We start from the raw sequence: 7,454 nt of genomic DNA on the forward strand, positions 1-7,454 counted from the left end.
CCAGTAAATATCTTCAACAAAATTAGAGAAGAAACCTTCCCTAACCTAAAGAAAGAGATGCCCATGAACATACAAGAAGCCTACAGAACTCCAAATAGACTGGAGAAGAAAAGAAATTCCTCCTGACACATAATAATCAGATCAACAAATGCACTGAATAAAGACAGAATATTAAAAGCAGTAAGGGAAAAAGGTCAAGAAGTATATAAAGGCAGACATATGAGAATTATACCAGACTTCTCGCCAGAGACTATGAAAGTTAGAAGATCCTGGACAGATGTTATACAGACCTTAAGAGAACATAAATGCCAGCGTAGGATACTATACCCAGCAAAACTCTCAATTAGCATAGATGGAGAAACCAAGGTATTCCATGACAAAACCAAATGCACACAATATCTATTCACGAATCCAGCCCTTCAAAGGATAATAAATGGAAAACTCCAACACAAGTAGGGAAACTACACCCTAGAAAAAGTAAGAAAGTAATCCTTCAACAAACCTAAAAGAGGATAGCCACAAGAACAGAATCCCAACTCTAACAACAAAATTAACAGGAAGCAATTATTACTTTTCCTTAATATCTCCTAATATCAATGAACTCAATTCCCCAATAAAAAGACATAGACTAACAGACTGGCTATGAAAACAGGGCCCAACATTTTGCTGCATTCAGGAAACCCACCTCAGGGACGAAGACAGACACTACCTCAGAATAAAAGGCTGGAAAACCATTTTCCAAGCAAACTGTCAGTCTGAAGAAACACACTGGAGTAGCCATTCTAATATCAAATAAAATCAACTTCCAACCCAAAGTTATCAAAAAAAGACAAGGATGGACACTTCATATTCATCGAAGGTAGAATCTTCCAAGATGAACACTCAATTCTGAATATGTACACTCCAAATGCAAGGTCATCCACATTCATTAAGGAAAATATACTAAAGCTCAAAGGACACATTGAACCTCAAACAATAATAGTGGGAGACTTTAAGACCTCACTCTCATCATTGGACAGATCCTGGAAACAGAAGCTAAACAGAGACACATTGAAGCTATCAGAAGTTATGAAACAAATGGATTTAACAGATTTCTACAGAAAAATTTATCCTAAAACAAAAAGGATATACCTTCTTTTCAGCACCTCATGGTACATTCTCCAAAACTGGTAATGAAAAAGGCCTCAACAGATACAAAAATATTGAAATTATCCCATGTATTCTATCAGATTATCATTAAGTCTGATCTTCAATAACAACATAATTAATAGAAAGCCAACATCACGTGGAAGCTGAACAACACGCTACTCAATGATAACTTGGTCAAGGAAGAAATAAAGAAAGAGATTAAAGACATTTTAGAGTTTAGTGAAAATAAAGTCACAATATACCCAAACTTATGGGACACAATAAAAGCAGTCCTAGGAGGAAAACTCATAGCTCTGAGTGTTGCCCAAAAAAAATTAGAGACAGCATATACTAGCAGCTTAACAACACACCTAAAAGCTCTAGAACAAAATGAAGAAACTTCATCCCGGAGGAGTAGATGGCAGAAAATAAACTCAACCAAGTGGAAGCAAAAAGAATTATTCAAAGAATCAACCAAACCTGGAGCTGGTTCTAAGACAGATAAACCCTTAGCCAGACTAACTAGGGGGCATAGGAACAGTATCCTAATTTTGAAAATCAGAAATGAAAAAGGAGGCAAAACAACAGAACCTTGGGAAATCCAAAAACATCATCAGATCCTACTACAAAAGGCTATATTCAACAAAACTGGAAAACCTGGATGAAATGGACAAATTCCGAGACAGATACCAGGTAGCAAAGTTAAATCAGTATCAGATTAATTATCTAAACAGTCCTATATCACCTAAAGAAATAGAAGCTGTCATTAATAGTCTCCCAATCAAAAAAAAAGCCCAGGACCAGATGGGTTTAGTGCAGATTTCTATTAGACCTCCAAAGAAAGACCTAATTCCAATTCTCCTCAAACTATTTCACAAAATAGAAGTAGAAGGTACTCTAGCCAATTCATTCTATGAAACCACAGTTACTCTGATATCTAAACCACTCAAAGACCCAACAAAGAAAGAGAACTTCAGACCAATTTCCCTTATGAATATCAATGCAAAAATACTCAATAAAATCCTTGCAAACTGAATCCAAGAAAACATCAAAATGATTGTCCATCATGATCAAGTAAGCTTCATTCCAGGGATGCAGGGATGGTTTAATATAAGGATATCCATCAATGTAATCCACTATATAAACAAACTCAAAGACAAAAACCACATGATCATCTCTTTAGATGCTGAGAAAGCATTTGACAAAATCCAACACCCATTCATGATAAAAGTCTTGGAAAGATCAGGAATTCAAGGCCCATACCTAAACATAATAAAAGCAATATACAGCAAACCAGTAGCCAACATCAAAGTAAATGGAGAGAAACTGGAAGCAATCCCACTAAAATCAGGGACTAGACAAGGCTGCCCACTTTCTCCCTACCTATTCAATATAGTACTTGAAGTCCTAGCCAGAGCAATTAGACAACAAAAGGAGATCAAGGGGATACAAACTGGAAAGGAAGAAGTCAAAATATCACTATTTGCAGATGATATGATAGTATATATAAGTGACTCTAAAAATTCCACCAGAGAACTCCTAAACCTGATAAACAGCTTCANTGCAGTAGCTNGATATAAAATTAACTCAAACAAATCAGAGGCCTTTCTCTACACAAAGGATAAACAGCCTGAGAAAGAAATTAGGGAAACAACACCCTTCACAATAGTCACAAATAATATAAAATACCTTGGTGTGACTCTAACTAAGGAAGTGAAAGATCTCTATGATGAGAACTTCAAGTCTTTGAAGAAAGAAATTGAAGATCTCAGAAGATGGAAAGATCCATACGCTCATGGATTGGTAGGATTAATACAGTAAAAAGGGCTCTCTTCCCAAAAGCAATCTACAGATTCAATGCAATCCCCATCAAAATTCCAACTCAATTCTACACTGAGTTAGAAAGGGAAATTTGCAAATTCATCTAGAATAACAAAAAAAACTTAGGATAGCCAAAACTATTCTCAACTATAAAAGAAGCCCTGAGGGAATCAACATGCCTGACCTCAAGGTGTACTACAGAGCAATTGTGATTAAAAAAAACTGCATGGTACTGGGGTACAGCGACAGACAGGTAAATCGATGGAATAGAATTGAAGAACCAGCAATGAACCCACACACCTATGGTCATTTGATCTTTGACAAAGGAACTGAAACCATCCAGTGGAAAAAAGACAGCATTTTCAACAATTGGTGCTGGTTTTACTGGCAGTTATCATGTAGAAGAATGCAAATTGGTCCATTCTTATCTCCTTGTACAAATCTCAAGTCTAAGTGAATCAAGGAACTCCACATAAAACCACAGACACTCAAACTTATAGAGGAGAGAGTGGGGAAAAGCCTCGAAGATGTGGGTACAGGGGGAAAATTCCTGAACAGAACAGCAAGGGCTTGTGCTGTAAGATCAAGAATTGACAAATGGTACCTCATAAAATTGTAAGGTGAAAGACACTGTCAATAAGACAAAAAGGCCACCAACAGATTGACAAAGGACTTTTACCAATTCTAAATCTGATAGGGGACTAATATCCAATATATACAAAAACTCAAGATACTGGACTCCAGAAAATCAAATAACCCCATTACAAAATGGGGCACAGAGCTAAACAAATAATTCTCAACTGAGGAATACCGAATGGCTAAGAAGCACCTGAAAAAATGTTCAACATCCTTAATCATCATGGAAATGCAAATCAAAACAACCCTGAGATTCCACTTCACACCAGTTAGAATGGCTAAGATCAAAAATTCAGGNGACAGCAGATGCTGGCAAGGATGTGGAGAAAGAGGAACACTCCTCCATTTCTGGTGGGATTACAAACTTGTACAACCACTCTGGAAATCAGTCTGGTGGCTCCTCATAAAATTGGACATAGTACTACTGAATGATCCAGCAATACCTCTCCTGGGCATATACCCAGAAGGTGTTCCAACTGGTAATAAGGACACATGCTCCACTATGTTCATAGCAGCCTTATTTATAATAGCCAGAAGCTGGAAAGAACCCAGATGTCCCTCAACAGAGGAATGGATACCGAAAATGTGCTACATTTGCACAATGAAGTACTACTCAGCTATTAAAAACAATGAATTTATGAAATCTTTAGGCAAATGGATGGATCTGGAGAATATCATCCTGAGTGAAGTAGCCTAACCACAAAAGAGCACATATGATATGCATTCACTGATAAGTGGATTTTAGCCCAGAAACTTAGAATACCCAAGACACAATTTGCAAAACACATGAAACTCAAGAAGAAGGAAGACCAAAGTGTGGATATTTCATTCCTTCTTCTTATGGGGAACAAAATACCCATGGAAGGAGTTACAGAGACAAAGTTTGGAGCTGAGATGGAAGGAAGAACTATCTAGAGTCTGCCCCACCCAGGGATCCATCCCCTAAACAACCACCAAACCCAGACACTATTGCATATGCCAGCAAGATTTTGCTGACAGGAACCTGATATAGCTGTCTCTTGTGAGGCTATGCCAGTGTGTGGCAAATACAGAAATGGATTCTCACAGTCATCTATTGGATGGAACACAAGTCCCCCAATGAAGGAGTTAAAGTATGCAAGGAGCTGAAGGGTATCTGCAACCCTATAGGTGGAACAACCACGTGAACTAACCAGTACCTCCTGAGCTCTTGTCTCTAGCTGCATATGCAGCAGAAGATGGCCTAGTTGGCCATCATTGGGAGGAAAGGCCTATGGTCTTCCAAAGATTATATGCCCCAATACAGGGGAATACCAGGGCCAGGAAGCAGGAGTGGGTGGGTTGGGGAGCAGGGCTGGGGGATGGTACAGGTGACCTTCAGGATAGCATTTGAAATGTAAATGAAGAAAATATTTAATAAAAACTTGTTTAAAAAAATAACTAAATAAAAGAAAATAAAAGTTACACTCTCATGCATTCATGTATAAGATCTGGCAGCCAAAGTTTGTAACATGAAAGTAATGCTCTTGGTATTCATTTTAAAGAGAATGGGTTGTTTAAAATCGGGTTTTGCTTTCCAAAGTAATGTTTATGCTCTAATATTGGGGGGAAAATCACCTTTAAAATTATGGTTAAACTGCCAGTGTTCCATTGACTGCAGTTTTCAGTTTGATCACAGGCTTGGGATTTTTAACTCACCCATATTTTAATTAAGAAAAATATCAAGCCAGTGGAGGCTGCTGCCTTGCAGGAGACTACAATAAACATTTGTATTTTAGTTAATGCAAAGCTGAGAGCAGCCTCAGGGGAGGCTTGTCTGACATTTCTTTTGTCTTGCAAACCCTGACTAAGGAAGTTTTTGGGGCCTTAGCATCTAGGGACCTGGGAATAATTTTTAAGCCAGAACATCATTTATTATAGAACTATCCAGGTGTTGTTCAAACCAAAGTTCAGACTTAAGATTGATGAAAGGTTAATGAAACTAGGATTGTTTTAATACTGTCAGTTTGCATCTTGATGATTGTAAAGGGTTTGCTTTTAGTCAGCTTGTAAGGAGTCCATGAAGAGATTTCATTGGAAACTTTTGCCACAGGGAATGACTAATAGGCCTTCATTACATAAAATAAATTGTTGCTGCTTCAATGCAAGAAGTTTGAATCCTTCAGTGTATATTATTCATTATATGGATACTATATTAGCTAATCCCTCTGAAGGGGAATTTTACTACAAACCTTTGATTTTATACATCAAGCTTTAAAATTTTGGGGAGTAATTGTTGCTCCTGAAAAGATTGAAAGGCAATGTATTTTTCAATATTTGGGACCTCAGTTATATTCTAAACAAACTGTGGTACAAATAATTCGAACTTACTTTAAAAGGCTTCTAGTAGATGTTAATTGGCTAAGACCTCACCTTTAGCTCACCACTGGACTTAAGCCTTTGTTTGATGTTCTCAAGGTGGATGCAAATTAACTGGTGAGAGACAAATAACTACTGTAATCAATTGTTTGCTGTTTGTTTTAGTTATTGTTACTCAATGTTCCCACAGATATTCTTTGGCAAAAGAGACCATTAATGTGGATTCATCTTTCTTCATCTCCAATTAAAGTTTGACCACCCTATTATGAAGTTGTTGCTGTGTTAATACAGAATTGTAGGATAGAATCATGAAAGTATTTGGAGAGAATGTCTTAAGAATCTGATGAAACATTTATTCCTTATTTCAAACAGCAATTAAATTGGTTATTGCAGAATACTGATATTTGGCCTATTGCATAGCAAACATTTTAGGCAAAATTTATAACCATTATCCACAAGACAAGCTGTTACAATTTGTTTCTATGAATGCTTTTGAATTTCCCATAAGTTTGTATATATAGTCATTTACAGATGGCTTACCTAATGGATATATATATATATATATATATATATATATATATATATGTTTGTGTGTAATTGGATCACATGTTTATTCTCTTGTGTTTCCCTCTGCTTCAGCATAGAGTAAAGAATTATGTACTGTAGCCATTGTTTTTGAAATGTTGAAAAATCAAGCTTTTATTTGTATACTGATAGCCAATATATAGCTCATCGTTTACAATTGCTTGAAATTGTTCCTTTTTTAGATACTGCTAATTCTCAAATTTTGCAATGCAAATACAACTCAAATCAAGAGAAAGTACTGTTCCTTTAAAGGACTGTCTTTGTACATTTAAGAGCTCATCCTGGACTGCCTGAACAAGATACCTTAGGACAATGGCACAACAGATTTGTATATCAGGCGTGTTATAGGCCTTACACAGGAATGATTGGCCATACAATCTCATTCTTTACATCATCAAATTAGTATTCACTTGAGACAATAATTTGGTAATTCTGGAGAATGTGCAAGTCAAATTGTAGAGGCTTGTTTTTCAGTGTCCTCAATTTCTACCTATACCACATCATGATATTAATCCTTGAGGACTTATACCTAATCAATTATTGCAAATGGATGGTACTCATATTCCTGATTTTTGGAAAAGTAAAATATGCACATGTGATTATTATTCCTCTTCAGGCTTTCGAGTTGCAACTGCTTTAACAGTAGAAGCCACTAAAAATGCAATTAGTCATTGCCTGAATTGTTTTTCTATGCTTGTTGTTACAAATAAGATTAAAGCAGATAATGGAACTGGCTATTACACTCAAGCATTTGAGATATTTTGTAGACAATTTAATACGACCTATATTACTGGGATTCTTTATAATTCCCAAGAACAAGGTATTGTGGAACTTTAAAATAATATCTTCATAAAAAACAAAACGTGGGGAATTATATCCTCCAAGGTCACCAAAAGCACTTGTCTTAAGCTTTTGTCTTATTTGTTTTAACTTTTTTTGCAAACTGA

The sequence above is a fragment of the Mus pahari genome, chromosome 16 (assembly GCF_900095145.1).
Source record: "Mus pahari chromosome 16, PAHARI_EIJ_v1.1, whole genome shotgun sequence".
In the NCBI taxonomy this organism is placed as follows: domain Eukaryota; kingdom Metazoa; phylum Chordata; class Mammalia; order Rodentia; family Muridae; genus Mus; species Mus pahari.